Source organism: Saccopteryx leptura, chromosome 6, assembly GCF_036850995.1.
Source record: "Saccopteryx leptura isolate mSacLep1 chromosome 6, mSacLep1_pri_phased_curated, whole genome shotgun sequence".
In the NCBI taxonomy this organism is placed as follows: Eukaryota; Metazoa; Chordata; class Mammalia; order Chiroptera; family Emballonuridae; genus Saccopteryx; species Saccopteryx leptura.
In genome coordinates this window covers 161,355,817-161,373,358 of record NC_089508.1, presented here as the reverse complement: position 1 = coordinate 161,373,358, position 17,542 = coordinate 161,355,817, and the positions used below count along the sequence as shown (strand labels likewise).

General features: G+C 41.9%; 1 protein-coding gene and 1 non-coding gene across 5 annotated transcripts in view; one reads left to right on the top strand and one right to left on the bottom strand.

Annotated features, from left to right (window-relative positions):
* SIL1 (SIL1 nucleotide exchange factor) overlaps positions 1 to 17,542 on the top strand; it is a 349,165-nt gene that overhangs the window by 117,460 nt on the left and 214,163 nt on the right. The window lies entirely within an intron of this gene.
* LOC136377802 (U6 spliceosomal RNA) lies at positions 14,609 to 14,714 on the bottom strand. The gene has a single exon (XR_010746432.1). It is a non-coding gene; the product is annotated as a U6 spliceosomal RNA (small nuclear RNA).

Here is a 17,542-nt window from a genome sequence, read left to right as displayed (position 1 = left end):
TGTGAGAAAGCAGAAGCCAGAGGGATTTGAATTAATGTGGAACTGAATGGGAGCCCAGCTTGTAACAGTCTATCTGGGCTGGATATGCAGGGAAGGAGCACAGGAGGGATATTTGTAAGAATGAGGAAGGATAGAGAGCCTGGGATATTGGGGGAAAGGGAACACTGGGAAGAATGACTTAATTTTCTCATCACTGACACCCCATGTATCTCTTTATTATGACATGTGTCATGTCATGTGGCAATTATTTATATGCCTTTTCTTCCAGAAAGTAGGAGAGGGTGCTTGATTATCTCTGTATCTCTTATTTAGTACTGTGTTGATCATATAGCAGGTGCTGCACAGACGGCTGATGATGAACATGTTTGAGGTTAAGACCTCTGAGCTACCCAGTAAGGACTGAAGTATGAGGGGTAAGGGTAGGAAAGAGGGGAGATGATCAAATAATTGGCTTTGGTAGTGATTTAGGATAAAACTGAGAAGTGAGCCTAACTCAGAATCTAAGTCATCCTTCAAGAATTTGCTTTTGTGTCCTGTCGAGTTAGCTGGACACAGTAGATGTTGTCCCTGTTGTTATGATGCTTATGGCCTAGCAGGAGAGAAGGACAACTAAATAAGAATGTGTGCCTTGGCTGGTTGGCTCAGTGGTAGAGCGTCGGCCTGGCGTGCAGGAATCCTGGGTTCGATTCCCGGCCAGGGCACACAGGAGAAGTGCCCATCTGCTTCTCCACCACTCCCCCTTTCTTTCCTCTCTGTCTCTCTCTTCCCCTCCTGCAGCCAGGGCTCCATTGGAACAAGGTTGGCCCGGGCGCTGAGGATGGCTCTATGGCCTCTGCCTCAGGAGCTAGAATGGCTCTGGTTGCAACAGAGCAATGCCCCAGATGGGCAGAGCATCGCCCCTGATGGGCATGCCGGGTGGATCCTGGTCGGGCACATGCAGGAATCTGTCTACCTCTCCATTTCCAACTTCAGAAAAATACAAAAAAAAAAAAAGTGTAATAAGTGCTATAGTCAGAGAAGTACAGGTGCTGTGGCAGTACTTAATCTGGCTAGAGGGCCTTCTAGCTGAAATGTCTTGTGAGATAAGTAGGAAACGTTTTAGGATGAGTAGGAATTTGCCAGATAAAGAGAGGAAACAGTTCTAAACAGAGTCCAACATGTGCAAAGGCCTGAAGGTGGGAGACAAGATGTCTTAGGGCATTGGGAAAAAAGTGTTGTTTTTTAAAAATGATTTTATTTATTCATTTTTAGAGAGAAAGAGAGAAAGAGAGAAAGGGGGATGGGGAGAAGTGGGAAGCATCAATTTGTAGTAATTGCTTTCCATGTGTGCCTTGACTGGGCAAGCCTAGGGTTTCAAACCACTGACCTCACATTCCAGGTTGAATGCATCACCCACTCTGCTACCATAGATCAGGCAGAAAAAAAATTTCTTAAAGGCCATTTTAAACAGGGTCAAGAAAGCTGTGAAGCTAGAAACGCTGATCTGGGCTGGATGGTGGAGGGCCTGAGTGTGGAAATTGGCCTTGATCCTGAGAGTCATGGAAAATCATTGAATGTTTTCAGGTAGGAGAGAGTAGGAGAAAATTCATGCTCTGGCTATAGAATAAGCACCCTACTGTTTAATGAAGGTATATACTTGTAATTTGCTGATCTCCTACCCCAAGATCCTTTGACTCTGTAGCAGAGTCTACCCATTTGCTCTAAATCACTGTCTGAGTGCAGGAGCCTGAAATGTGGATGGAGATTGTGGTCTGCCATAGGCCTGAGTCCCTGGTGTTTGATCTTAGACCGAGAGCCCAAGGCTGTGTTGCTTAGTGTAAGGAGTTTCAGGACTGAAGCTCTCACCTCAGTCCTTTCATAGCAGCTTAAAATTACTCAGCTACTGCACATTCCTCTATGCTGTGTTCTCAACAAATTGAAAAATTTTATAACAGTGTCAAATCAATGGGAAAAGTTTTGAAAAGTAGGATTGAGAAATAAAGACGTCTTTCCTTTTCTCCCTGTAAGGGAATTTGAAAAATATAGAAATTCTAAGGTATATGTAAAATATCCTTGGGGCTCCCTTTCCTTTTTTTTTTTTTTTTTTTTGTATTTTTCCGAAGCTAGAAACAAGGAGAGACAGACTCCCGCATGCGCCCGACCGGGATCCACCCGGCATGCCCACCAGGGGGCGACGCTCTGCCCACCAGGGGGCGATGCTCTGCCCCTCTGGCGCGTCGCCCAGAGCCACTCTAGCGCCTGGGGCAGAGGCCAAGGAGCCATCCCCAGCGCCTGGGCCATCTCTGCTCCAATGGAGCCTGGGCTGCAAGAGAGGAAGAGAGAGACAGAGAGGAAGGAGAGGGGGAGGGGTGGAGAAGCAGATGAGCACTTCTCCTGTGTGCCCTGGCCGGGAATCGAACCCGGAACTTCTGCACGCCAGGCCGATGCTCCACCACTGAGCCAACCGGCCAGGGCCTTCCTTTCCTTTTTTTTTTTTGTATTTTTCTGAAGCTGGAAACGGGGAGAGACAGTCAGACAGACTCCCGCATGCGCCCAACCGGGATCCACCCGGCACGCCCACCAGGGGCAGACGCTCTGCCCCTCCGGGGTGTCGCTCTGCCAAGACCAGAGCCACTCCAGCGCCTGGGGCAGAGGCCAAGGAGCCATCCCCAGCGCCCGGGCCATCCTTGCTCCAATGGAGCCTTGGCTGCGGGAGTGGAAGAGAGAGACAGAGAGGAAGGAGGGGGTGGGGGTGGAGAAGCAAATGGGCGCTTCTCCTATGTGCCCTGGCCGGGAATCGAACCCGGGTCCCCCGCACACCAGGCCGACGCTCTACTGCTGAGCCAACCGGCCAGGGCCGGCCTTCTTTTCCTTTTGAAAGAGTTTTACATTAACCAAAAATCCGATAGACGTCACGGAAATGGCACCGTGAGTAGCGCGTCCGACAGATCTCCCCAAAATCACAACAAATTTATCAACTAGAAACAGGAAAATTTATCTTCGGAGCAAACTGAAAGCAAAAGGACTGTTATCGCTCGAATCTGAGAGACGAGGGTGTGGAGGAAGCTACCGCAGGGACGTTCATTCAAGCCGCGAGAAAGTTCGCCTGTGGTAAGTCATCCCGCACTCGGAAGCCGCCGCCGCCGCCGCCGCCAGCCGCCACCGCCAGCCGCGGCCGCCAGCAGCGCCCGGGTCGGTTGCAGAACGAGCGGCGAGCAGCTGCTGGCGCGCTCCCGGTCTGGTTGCAGACCGAGCATTGCAGACCGAGCACCGCTAACGTTCCCAGCGGCCCGCGCACGGGGAGCGGGAGAGGCCCCAGGGCGGTATTCCCTACTTGGGAGATTCTCTCCGCGGGCGGGGCACCTCACCCAGCCATTCAAGCTAACAATCAAGCGTTGGGGGAGGGGTGCGCGCAGGCAGCCTGAAATACCTTCGGGAGCACAGCTGCGACCCAATTACTAAAATTAACCCGTGAAATCTGCGCACCCTCAGTTCTAATTGATAAGATCTCTCTCAGTTCACCGACCCAAGACAAGAGGCGTGATATTTTTTGGTGCCTCTCGCTAAAGGGGCGGGGGCAACTTCTGATTGATAGAGCCTCCATATTCAGGGATAAACGCTAACAAGAAGGACTTGGCAGATAATAAGATCTATACCAAACTAGTCGCAAGCAGAGACTAGTGCCTCTTCTTACCGGCCAAAACAGGCTACAAAGTGTGGAAAGCCTGGGTTGAGAGGTCCAACGGAATGCTAGGCGCTGAACAATCACCTTGACAACAATTGACTCCCACCCCTGCCTGATTACACTGGAGGCCCTGACTGTCAAAGCCCTTCCCAGAGCCTTGCACTGAGTGGGGATAGAGTGGGGATTTCCCAGCTCTTTGAGCCTCTTACTCCCCAGGCAGAAGCAGTGGCAGCCTTGTGGCTGGATCGCCAGGCTGCTGGTTCGGGAGGGGGGGACTGGGAGAGAGAATCCACGAAGGCGAACTCTCTCGTCGTTAGACCCTGCAGACGCCGGCAGGCCTTGATTACCAGCAAGACTAAAGCCAATTGTGTGACATTGCCGTAGAACCCCATCAACTGCAAGTCCCTGCCTGGGTGTGGCGCAGGGGCAGGGCCTGGGGTGCAGAGTCGCCGACCGGGAAGAGGGAGAGAGGAGAAGGAGGAAGAGGTTGTCATCTCAAAATCAGGAAAAATCCACAGACTTTGCAGCTTGTTCCACTGTTTTTTTTTTGTTTTTTTTTTTTGTTGTTTGTTCCTTCTATCTTATTGTCTTTATTTCCTCCACCTCAGTCCTTCTATTCTCTGCCCATCTTATGCTTCCCTTTTCTTGAACTACACTACCCATAAGTGTTACATTTTATTTCTCTTCTTCATCCTCACCCTCCTTTGGGGTTATACTCCAGGACACTTAATTCTCACTCTCTCCTCTTTTGTTTTTTTTTTGCCTTATTTTGTTTTTTTCTCTTGCTTTTTTATTTCTTCCTTTGTTTTACTCTTTTTCTTATTTTTCCCTTTCTATTCGTTTTTTCTTTTCTCATTTTACTTTCCTCCCATTTAATCCTCAATCACGAACAAATTAGTTAATTTGGGACTCAAGGTTTTTTTTTTGGCTTTGTTTTTCTTTTTCGGTTTTGTTTTTGTTTTTTTCTGGTTGGTTTGTTTTTGTGGTATTTTGGGTCCTCCCAACCCAAGGTCTCCATTGTATTTGGTCTTTGCTCCACTTAATACAACGTATTTTTACTTATTATTTTTATTTTTTCTTCTTTATTATTCCTTTTTTTGTCCTTTTTTCTGGTTCCCTCTTGTCCCTCTCATTATATCTCTTGGTTGACTGTCACCCGCAGGCAGATCAACTTATGCTTGTCTAAGATTTTCTTCCTTTTTTTATTTTTAATTTTTTTTTTCTTTTTTTCTTTTTTTTTTTTTTTTTGCCCCCTTGAACTCTTCACCGCAAACCAGGCCCTCCATTATAGGCACGATATTTTCCTGAGGAGGGGAGAGGAGGGAAGGGGAACAAAGAAAAAAAAAAAAGGGGGAAATAATAAATTATTACTGCTTTTTTTTGTGGGGTGTTTTACCCTCTGGTTTTTTTTTTTTTGTTTTTTTTTATTTTTATTTTTTTTGTTTTTTTTTGTTTTTTTTTTTGTTTGTTTTTTTTTGTTTGTTTTTTACTTTTTACTCTTTATTAATTCTAATTAGTGCTATCAACAAGACCACCCTCAGATGCCAATAAGAAAGAGGAAATCGAATATTATGGATACAAAAGAAAGAGAGGTAACACAAATAGATGTGGAAAAATCTATGGAGAAAAGACTTAACATATTGGAAGCCTTGGAGCTAAATGACAGAGAATTTAAAATAGAAATCTTAAAAATACTCAGAGATATACAAGAAAACACGGAAAGGCAATATAGGGAGATCAGAAAACAACTCAATGAACACAAAGAATATATTACCAAGGAAATTGAAACTATAAAAACAAATCAAACAGAAATGAAAAACTCAATTCACGAGCTGAAAAACGAGGTAACAAGCTTAGCTAGCAGAACAACCCAGATTGAAGATAGGATTAGTGAAATAGAAGACAAACAACTTGAGGCACAACAGAGAGAAGAAGAAAGAGACTCAAAAATAATAAAAAACGAGAAAGCCCTACAGGAATTATCTGACTCCATCAGAAAGAATAACATAAGAATAATAGGTATATCAGAGGGAGAAGAGAAAGAAAATGGAATGGAGAATATACTCAAACAAATAATAGACGAGAACTTCCCAAGCCTGTGGAAAGAACTAAAGCCTCAAATTCAAGAAGCAAACAGAACACCGAGTTTTCTTAACCCCAACAAACCCACTCCAAGGCACATCATAATAAAGATGACACAAACCAATGACAAAGAAAAAATTCTCAAGGCAGCCAGGGAAAAGAAGAGTACAACATATAAAGGAAGGCCTATTAGATTATCATCAGATTTCTCAGCAGAAACTCTACAAGCTAGAAGAGAGTGGACCCCAATATTTAAAGCCCTGAAAGAGAGGAACTTTCAGCCAAGAATACTATACCCATCAAAGCTATCCTTCAAGTATGAAGGAGAAATAAAAACATTCACAAATACAGAAAAGATGAGAGAATTTATCACGAGAAAGCCCCCACTCCAGGAAATACTAAAGGGGGTTTTCCAACCAGATTCAAAGAACAAAAGAAAACAACACCACAAGTAACAGCTCCACCAAGAACACAATAAAACCAAACTTAAACTGTGACAACAAAGGAAAAAAAAAGGGGGGGAGAGAATGGAGATTAACAGTAGCAAAGGACGATGAAGTGCAGAAATACTTATAAGATAGGGTACTACAATGAATATGGTAGGTACCCTTTTCATTACTTAATGGTAACCACCCTAGAAAAAACCACCACAAAAACACATGACTTAAAAAAGGTAGCAACAGAGGAAAGAAGTATGGAACACAAACAAACAGAAACAAATGATAGAAAAACAAAAGAGAAGAATCAAACTAGATACAAAACTAACAGAAAGCAATTTATAAAATGGCAGTAGGGAACCCACAAGTGTCAATAATTACACTAAATGTAAATGGATTAAACTTACCAATAAAAAGACACAGAGTAGCAGAATGGATTAAAAAAGAAAATCCAACTATATGCTGCCTACAAGAAACACATCTAAGCAACAAGGATAAAAACAAATTCAAAGTGAAAGGCTGGAAAACAATACTCCAAGCAAACAACACCCAAAAAAAAGCAGGTGTAGCTATACTCATATCTGACAATGCTGACTACAAGACAGAAAAAGTACTCAGAGACAAAAATGGTCACTTCATAATGATTAAGGGGACACTGAATCAAGAAGACATAACAATCCTTAATATATATGCACCAAACCAAGGAGCACCAAAATATATAAGACAGCTACTTATTGACCTTAAAACAAAAACTAACAAAAATACAATCATACTTGGAGACCTCAATACTCCGCTGACGGCTCTAGATCGGTCATCCAAACAGAGAATCAATAAAGATATAGTGGCCTTGAACGAAATACTAGAACACCTGGATATGATAGACATCTACAGGACACTTCATCCCAAAGCGACAGAGTATACATTTTTCTCTAGTGTACATGGAACATTCTCAAGAATTGACCATATGTTGGGCCACAAAGACAATATCAGCAAATTTAGAAAAATTGAAATTGTACCAAGCATATTTTCTGATCATAAAGCCTTGAAACTAGAATTCAACTGCAAAAAAGAGGGGGAAAAAACCACAAAAATGTGGAAACTAAACAACATACTTCTAAAAAATGAATGGGTCAAAGAAGAAATAAGCGCAGAGATCAAAAGATACATACAGACAAATGAAAGTGAAAATACGACATATCAGAATCTCTGGGATGCTGCAAAAGCAGTAATAAGAGGAAAGTTCATATCACTTCAGGCCTATATGAACAAACAAGAGAGAGCTGAAGTAAACCACTTAACTTCACACCTTAAGGAACTAGAAAAAGAAGAACAAAGACAACCCAAAACCAGCCGAAGAAAGGAGATAATAAAAATCAGAGCAGAAATAAATGAAATAGAGAACAGAAAAACTATAGAAAAAATCAATAAAACAAGGAGCTGGTTCTTTGAAAAGATCAACAAAATTGACAAACCCTTGGCAAGACTCACCAAGGAAAAAAGGCACAGGACTCAAATAAATAAAATCCAAAATGAAAGAGGAGAGATCACCACAGACATCATAGATATACAAAGAATTATTGTAGAATACTATGAAAAATTATATGCCACCAAATACAACAATCTAGAAGAAATGGATAAATTCCTAGAACAATACAACCTTCCTAGACTGAGTCATGAAGAAGCAGAAAGCCTAAACAGACCAATCAGCAGGGAGGAAATAGAAAAAACTATTAAAAACCTCCCCAAAAATAAAAGTCCAGGCCCAGACGGTTATACTAGTGAATTCTATCAAACATTCAAAGAAGACTTGGTTCCTATTCTACTCAAAGTCTTCCAAAAAATTGAAGAAGAAGCAATACTTCCAAACACATTTTATGAGGCCAACATAACCCTCATACCAAAACCTGGCAAGGATGGCACAAAGAAAGAAAACTACAGACCAATATCTCTAATGAATACAGATGCTAAAATTCTAAACAAAATACTGGCAAACCGAATACAACAACATATTAAAAAAATAATACATCATGATCAAGTGGGATTCATCCCAGAATCTCAAGGATGGTTCAACATACGCAAAACGGTTAACGTAATACACCATATCAACAAAACAAAGAACAAAAACCATATGATCTTATCAATAGATGCAGAAAAGGCTTTTGATAAAATACAACACAATTTTATGTTTAAGACTCTCAACAAAATGGGTATAGAAGGAAAATATCTCAACATGATAAAGGCCATATATGATAAACCATCAGCCAACATCATTTTAAATGGCATAAAACTGAGGACTTTCTACCTTAAATCAGGAACAAGACAGGGTTGTCCACTCTCTCCACTCTTATTTAACGTGGTGCTAGAAGTTCTGGCCAGAGCAATAAGACAAGACAAAGAAATAAAAGGCATCCATATTGGAAAAGAAGAAGTAAAGGTATCACTTTTTGCTGATGATATGATCCTATACATCGAAAACCCGAAGGACTCCACAAAAAGATTATTAGAAACAATAAACCAATACAGTAAGGTCGCAGGATACAAAATTAACATACAGAAGTCCATAGCCTTTCTCTATGCCAACAATGAAATATTAGAAAACGAACTCAAAAAAATAATCCCCTTCACGATTGCAACAAAAAAAATAAAATACCTAGGAATAAACATAATAAAGAATGTAAAGGACCTATATAATGAAAATTACAAAGCATTGTTAAGAGAAATCGAAAAAGATACAATGAGATGGAAAAATATTCCTTGTTCTTGGATAGGAAGAATAAATATAATCAAAATGGCCATATTACCCAAAGCAATATACAAATTTAATGCAATTCCCATCAAAATCCCTATGGGATTTTTTAAAGAAATGGAACAAAAAATCATCAGATTTATATGGAACTATAAAAAACCCCGAATAGCCAAAACAATCCTAAGGAAAAAGAATGAAGCTGGGGGCATTACAATACCTGACTTTAAACTATATTATAGGGCCACAATAATCAAAACAGCATGGTATTGGCAGAAAAATAGACACTCAGACCAATGGAACAGAATAGAAAGCCCAGAAATAAAACCACATATATATGGTCAAATAATCTTTGATAAAGGGGCCAACAACACACAATGGAGAAAAGAAAGCCTCTTCAACAAATGGTGTTGGGAAAACTGGAAAGCCACATGCAAAAGAATGAAACTCGACTACAGCCTGTCCCCGTGTACTAAAATTAATTCAAAATGGATCAAAGACCTAAATATAAGACCTGAAACAATAAAGTACATAGAAGAAGACATAGGTACTAAACTCATGGACCTGGGTTTTAAAGAACATTTTATGAACTTGACTCCAATGGCAAGAGAAGTGAAGGCAAAGATAAATGAATGGGACTACATCAGAATAAAAAGTTTTTGCTCAGCAAGAGAAACTGATATAAAAATAAACAGACAGCCAACTAAATGGGAAATGATATTTTCAAACAACAGCTCAGATAAGGGCCTAATTTCCAAAATTTACAAAGAACTCATAAAACTCAACAACAAACAAACAAACAATCCAATAAAAAAATGGGAAGAAGACATGAATAGACACTTCTCCCAGGAAGAGATACAAATGGCCAACAGATATATGAAAAAATGCTCAGCTTCATTAGTTATTAGGGAAATGCAAATCAAAACTACAATGAGATACCACCTCACCCCTGTTAGATTAGCTATGATCAACAAGACGGGTAATAGCAAATGTTGGAGAGGCTGTGGAGAAAAAGGAACCCTCATTCACTGTTGGTGGGACTGTAAAGTAGTACAACCATTATGGAGGAAAGTATGGTGGTTCCTCAAAAAACTGCAAATAGAACTACCTTATGACCCAGCAATCCCTCTACTGGGTATATACCCCAAAACCTCAGAAACATTGATACGTGAAGACACATGTAGCCCCATGTTCATTGCAGCACTGTTCACAGTGGCCAAGACATGGAAACAACCAAAAAGCCCTTCAATAGAAGACTGGATAAAGAAGATGTGGCACATATACACTATGGAATACTACTCAGCCATAAGAAACGATGACATCAGATCATTTACAGCAAAATGGTGGGATCTTGATAACATTATAAGGAGTGAAATAAGTAAATCAGAAAAAAACAAGAACTACATGATTCCATACATTGGTGGAACATAAAAATGAGACTAAGAGACATGGACAAGAGTGTGGTGGTTACCAGGGGTGGGGGGAGGGAGGACAGGGGGAGAGTTAGGGGGAGGGGGAGGGGCACAGAGAACTAGATAGAGGGTGGCGAAGGACAATCTGACTTTGGGCGAGGGGTATGCAACATAATTTAATGACAAAATAACCTAGACATGTTTTCTTTGAATATATGTACCCTGATTTATTAATGTCATCCCATTACCATTAATAAAAATTTATTTAAAAAAAAAAAAAATCCGACAGAGATGCTTGTGGGAAGATAATTCCTTTTGGCTGAAGCTTAAACTTCACGTTGTGAGGTTTTTGATTTTCTTTTCGTTGGCAGTGGTTTGGGACCCAACTATGCAGTGAGTCTCTTATATGTCCACTTTGTACCAACCTAACACAAACCAAATTAAGTCAATTTTCAATCAAGGAGATGAATGACAAGTTTTTCCTTAGAAAAGAAACCACAAGGCCCCAAAGTACTGGATACAATAAAAAGTGAAGATTTCAGTAGCATATGTGCCATTAGGCATAGCATTAATGTCAGAAAACAGGAGGTGCTTTTAAAGTAGTAGTTGAAAATATGCCATCCCAGAGAGATGAACAAGAATGCTTTTTCTCCCCTCTCCCCTCTTCTCTTTTGTGTTTTTTTATATTTATTATTATTATTTTTTTTATATTTATTTTTTATTTTTTCATTTTTCTGAAGCTGGAAACGGGGAGAGACAGTCAGACAGACTCCCGCATGCTCCCGACCGGGATCCACCCGGCACGCCCACCAGGGGTGATGCTCTGCCCACCAGGGGGCGATGCTCTGCCCCTCCGGGGCGTCGCCATATTGCGACCAGAGCCACTCTAGCGCCTGGGGCAGAGGCCACAGAGCCATCCCCAGCGCCCGGGCCATCTTTGCTCCAATGGAGCCTTGGCTGAGGGAGGGGAAGAGAGAGACAGAGAGGAAAGTGCGGCGGAGGGGTGGAGAAGCAAATGGGCGCTTCTCCTGTGTGCCCTGGCCGGGAATCAAACCCGGGTCCTCCGCACGCTAGGCCGATGCTCTACCGCTGAGCCAACCGGCCAGGGCCCCTCTTCTCTTTTGTATTGTAGTTTGTGCATGCTTCTGTTTTCAGCACCTTGCACAGTACATAGTACATGGGAGGTGTGGAGAGACATCTGAATGATGAAAGGATGGTTTTGAGCAGGTTCTTCTTTCTCTCCTGTTGCCCCTTCCCTTCAGCTCCTGAGCCTGCCATTTGTTCATTTCTTCGTCCATTTGTTCATTCATCAACATACATGTATTCCTTCTGGGCCAGTGATGGGAATGGGATGAAGGGAAGTTTCCATTGAATTGAGGGTCAGAGGCATGGCCAGATTTCTCCTTCTTAAATACCTGTTTTGTCCTTTACTTTGGGAAATTGATTTCGAATCTACTATCAACACTAACATTATCTTCTTGACAGTTGCCTTCTTCCGCCTGCTTTGGTGGAAGGAAATAGCTTCCCTTATGGTGAGGGAGGGTATCAGAGTAGGGATGAAGACTCTTCAACTCCATGTATGTCTCCATGGGGTGGGGCTGTGGGGAGCCAAGCTTGCCTCATCTCGGATTTAATTCTCATAATCATAGGCCTGGCTGTGGGCTCCCAAGGCATTGGAATCTCCAGAGGATTCATACAAGGCACCAAACCCTCTCTGCAGCCCACAATTTAGTTGCAACTGTGATGGAATGGGGCCCCTGAGTGCAGAAGATGACTTTTATGGAGAGTGTTTCAGAGGGGCTTAGAAGACTGGATTTTGGGTAGTCCAGAATCTCTGGGCTGAACAAACAAGAGATTCATTAAAGCTGTGTGCCTTCTGTTTCTTCATTGTATTATTCTGCTCAGGTCTTGCTTCATTGAAAGCCTACTTGAGTAGCCCTCCCCTGAGAGGTCGGGGGTGGCTTATAGCAATTTGGGAAGGAGTAAGGAAGGGAGATAGTAGATAAAATTGACAGTAGTTGATGATGGATGGGCAGGGGATGGAAGGGCAGGTTGGGAAGAAAGAAGGGAGGTGTTGAAGAGAGCTCCTGGGTTTCTGGCTTGTGCAGTAGAACTAGGCAACTCTAGAGGATCAGAAATATGGTGGGAAGAGCATGAACTAATTATCTGTGAACTTGTTGAGTGTGAAACATGAGAGGAGAGGAGAACAGGCATATCCTTTAGGGAGAGGTGGCATAGACTGTTTAGAATCTTAGTCTGCTTTCCTGTTCAAGTTATCTACTGGGTGGGGTTTTAGGGCACTGTGAGGGTAATACCGTTCAACTCCAGATTTTGTTTACTGGCTCTTTTTATTTAATAGATGCTGAGAATTTGCAAGAGCCAACAAACCACTGAACTGTCAGGCAAAGGAATTTGTTCCTAGGCAGAGTTCACAAACAGTGGTGCCCCTCTTATCTTAGCAGGTTTATAACAGGCTTCCTTTTCCCCACTCTAATCTCCATTTTACCAACAGGTTGTTCCAAAAAGAAGATTCTAGAAGTTTGCAATAATAGTGCAGTGAGCTATGTGTTTGAAACTCATCTGCCCTGTCTGGTAGAGTTCTTGTGTATCATGAAGCCTGTTGCTCCAGCTGTTGGAATAAATGCTCATTCCTTGTTTCATGCCTCTAGGTCTTCAAACATAATCTTGTCTCTGGAATGCCTTTCTCATTGTCTTTGTTTGGCTGATTCTTTTTTTTATCATTAATTTTTTTTTTATTTAAAGATTTTTTTTTATTTTTAATTTATTGTGTTGACATGATTTCAAGTATCCCACTCAATATGACACCCTCTACCCACTACATTGTATCCCCCAGGCCCCATGCAACATCTGTTCCAACCCCATTTTACCCCCTTTACGTTCCTCACCCTCCCTTCATCTCCTCTTTCCCTGTGGGAATTGCTACTCGGTTGTCTGTATCTATGTGTTATGTATATATTAAATATAATTTGGCTAATCTTGTCACCTTTGATCTTGTCCCTTCTTCCCTCTTCCCTCTGATAGCTGTCTATCTGTTTGTTCCCTGTGACCCTGCCTCTGTTTGTATTTTGTCCCTCAGTTTATTGTGTTCATTGGATTGTACATATAAATGAGATCATATGATATTTGTCTTTCTCTGCCTGTCTTATTTCACTTAGCATAATACCCTCCAGGTCAATCCATGCCCTCACAAAAGGTGAAATTTCTTTTTTCACGGCCACATAGTATTCCATTGTGTAGATGTATTACAACTTTTTTACTCACTTGTCCACTGAAGACACTTGGGCTGTTTCCAGATCTTAGCTATTGTGAACAATGCTGCTGCCGTGAACATGGGGCTGCCTATCTTCTTTTGAATCAGTGTTTTGGGATTCTTAGGATATATTCCTAGAAGTGGGATGGCTTGGTCAAAGGGCAGTTCCATTTTTAATTTTTTGAGGAAACGCCATACTGTTTTCCACAGTGGCTGCACCAGTCTGCATTCCCACCAGCAGTGAGGAGGATTCCCATTTCTTCATACCCTCGCCAGCACTTGTTGTTTGTTAATTAAGGCCATTCTGGCAGGTGTGAGGTGGTATCTTATTGTGGTTTTAATTTGCATTTCTCTAGTGATTTCTGATGTTGAGCATTTTTTCATATGCCTATTGGCCATCTGTATGTCCTCTTTGGAGAAGTATCTATTCAGGTCCTTTGCCCATTCTGTAATTGAACTGTTTACCTTCCTGGTGTTGAGTTTTATAAATTCTTTATAAATTTTGGTTATTAACCCCTTATCAGATGCATGGGCAAGTATGTTCTCCCATTGAGTGGGTTGTCTTTTTATTTTGTTAATGGTGTCTTTTGCTGTGCAAAAGTTTGATATAGTCCTATTTGTTTATTTTGTCTTTTATTTCACTTGCCTGAGGAGATATATTTGCAGAAATATTACTTCGAGAGATGTCTGAGAGTCTACTGCCTGTGTTTTCTTCTAGGATTTTTATGGTTTTGCATATTACATTTAATTAAGTCTTTTATCTATTTTGAGTTTATTTTTGTGAATGGTGTAAGTTGGTGGTCTAGTTTAATTTTTTTTTTGCATGTACATGCCCAATTTTCCCAACACCATTTATTAAAGAGACTCTTTACTCCATTGTATACTTCTGCCTCCTCTGTCAAATATTAATTGACCATAAAGGCATGGGTTTATTTCTGGGTTCTCTGTTCTGTTCCATTGATCTTTATGCCTGTTCTTATGCCAGTACCAAGCTGTTTTAAAAATATGGAATGCTTCACAAATTTGTGTGTCATTTTTGTGCAGGGGCCATGCTAATCTCTGTATTGTTCTGATTTTAGTATATGTGCTGCTAAAGTATAAGTACCGCGCGCTAACCGATTGCGCCACTGGAGCTCCAATGTGCTGCTAAAGTGAACACTAGCTGATTCTTTTTCCTCTTTTAATCTTTAAAGCTCACCTCTTCCAGGAAGTTCTCCTTGAACTCCATCTCTTAATGAAGATAACTGTTTTTTCCTACCTTAGAGCCCTCTAGCTATCTTTGACAAAGATATAACACTATAACCCTATAGTAGTTATAGTGCTTTACTCATCTCTCTTGCTCATCTGGAAGCTCCTAGAGGACAGGATTCTTATTTACTTAGTCTTTGTATCCTTAGCATTTGACAGATGTCTGGGATACAGCAAATCTCAATGAGTATATATTGGAAGATAATCTGCTGATTTGAGGTGGCTGCAGCTGGATATATGTTTCATAATAGGCAATAAGGATTTCTTTTTCTTTTCATAGTGCACAGAATTTTGGGTTTTTGGTAGCTATATGGGACAATGAACAAGGTCTTTGAAAAAATAATTTTCTGGATTGATGTGGCTGTTAACCGCTCATCTGGAATTGAAATGACCTGGGTGTGGGTGTGAAACTGCAGGTAGGAAGTGAGCAGTGTGGCTGGGCTGCGTGGGTATAGTGCTGTTCTGTTTTTTTTTTATCTGGATGTTCTCCATGTTTTTGTGAGCTATACCCCAAATATCTGGCTTCTCTGAAGTCAGGGCTTGTGCCTAGTTGTTTATTAGAATGGTTGCTTTCAGGGTAAGAGCCTGTAATATTAACCAAGCTTCTTTTACCTTTTCTGTGTTGGCCTACCCAGGGACTGCATTGGCTGTTTTAAGGAGAGCTGCCACAAGTGTAATCCCTGAGCAGTGAGAGTCAGGATGGAATAATTGGGAAGAATTGTCTCCTACTTTGTGACAGAGCGAGCCCTTTAGGCAAAATAGAATAGGCGATGAGTGACACAGACAAAAAAAAAGTAAGGTTAATTGAGAGGTGAGGTGGTAGTTTTGTAAGGAAACTAGAAAGAACTGGGGCCCTTGCTGTAAGGGTGAGGCAAGGGAGGGCCTTTTGGCATCTCTCACACCTTTGATACTCTTGAAATTATAGTCTTCCTCATGACCCAGTGGGATGGGTTCAGAGCTCTTGCTACCCATAACAAGGGCTCCAAATGCTTACTAATCCTTGGCCAAATGAGCTCTGCCTGGAGGCTGATTGTGAGACTGATTGTTTCTAGAATATGTTCACCTGGGCAGGTAGCTGGCATGTCATCCCATTTTGTCAAATCTGGTGCTGTGAAAAGGCTACCTGGCAAAGTTGTCCTTGTGGAGCCCCTACTGTGGCAGCAGAGACTTCCTGGGATCCTGCTGGCATCCCTATCATAAACTCATTCACTGGAACTCAGACCCTTTCAGGCTCCCGTCTAGAATGTTGCTGTTGGCTGAACTGTAACCCTGTCAGTCGCACAGCTGATGACTCCTGGAAGGCTGGGATTTGGTTGGTGGCATTTTGCAGAACCCCCCGACCCTGCCAGCTGTCATGAATCCTGTCGTAGCCCTCTTGTGCATACATCCTTGAATGTCTCGTGATATACCACTCTTAAGAACAGATACCAGATGTCTCTTTTGGGTTTATATGTGCCCTTTTAAAAAAGATTACACTTGAAAAAATAAAGTGTAGCCTGGTTTGGCAATCTTCCATGCTCAGAATGTATTCGTCATGTTTTTGCTGCCCTGTGGAGACCAGGGATGTGGAGAGAAACCACCTTATCAGGAGATTCTAGAAAAAAAACAGGGTTCTGCTGGCACTTCTCCAGGAACATGGGCTTCTCCCCTTCTGCAGCCTGCCAAGGCCAGGGCCGGGGAACTTCTCCACAGGGCAGTGTGCTCTGTGCCAGTGTCCAAAGGTCTTAAGGGATTTAATTAAACAACTAATAGATTAGGGCAGTGGTAGTCAACCTGGTCCCTATCGCCCAGTAGTGGGCATTCCAGCTTTCATGGTGGGCGGTAGCAGAGCAACCAAAGTACAAATAAGATAGATTTAACTATAGTAAGTTGTTTTATAAAAGATTTTTTCTGCCAAACTTAGTGAAAATCCGACATAAAGTACTTGGCAAGTAATTATTATTATATGCTTTAACTTGCTGTAACTCTGCTTTATAAATTTTATAAAGTAAAGTTATTTCCCTACTTTATAAATCACCATTTCTGTGGAACCGGTGGATGGTTAGAAAATTTTACTACTAACAGAGATACAAAAGTGGGCAGTAAGTATAAAAAGGTTGACTACCCCTGGACTAGGATGTTTTAAGTTAAAGTGTAATTTTGTGGATGTTAGAAGGTTATTTATTTACTTATTTTGCAAGAGAGGCAGACAGGAAGGGAGAGAGATGAGAAGTATCAACTCAATAGTTGTGACACTTTATTTGTTCATTCAATCGCTTTCTCATATGTGCCCTCACTGGGGGGATCCAGATGAGCCAGTGACCTTGGCCTTCAAGCCATGATGCTTGAGCTCAAACCAGCGACCCATGGGGTCATATCCATGACCCCATGCTCAACCTGGTGACCCTGTGCTCCTGCTGATGAGCCTGTGCTCACAACAGCGACCTTGGGGTTTTGAACCTGGGACCTCAGCATTCCAGGTTGATGCTCTATCCACTGTGCCACCGCCTGATCAGGCAAGGGTTATTTATTTATTTTTTAAGATTTTACTTATTTATTTGAGAGAGAGAGAGAGAGAGAGAGAAAGGGGAAGGAGCAGGAAGCATCAACACCCCAGGCAAGCCCAGGGTTTTGATTAGGCGACCTTAGTGTTCCAGGTCAACACATTATCCACTGTGCCACCACAAGTCAGGTGGCAAAAGGTTA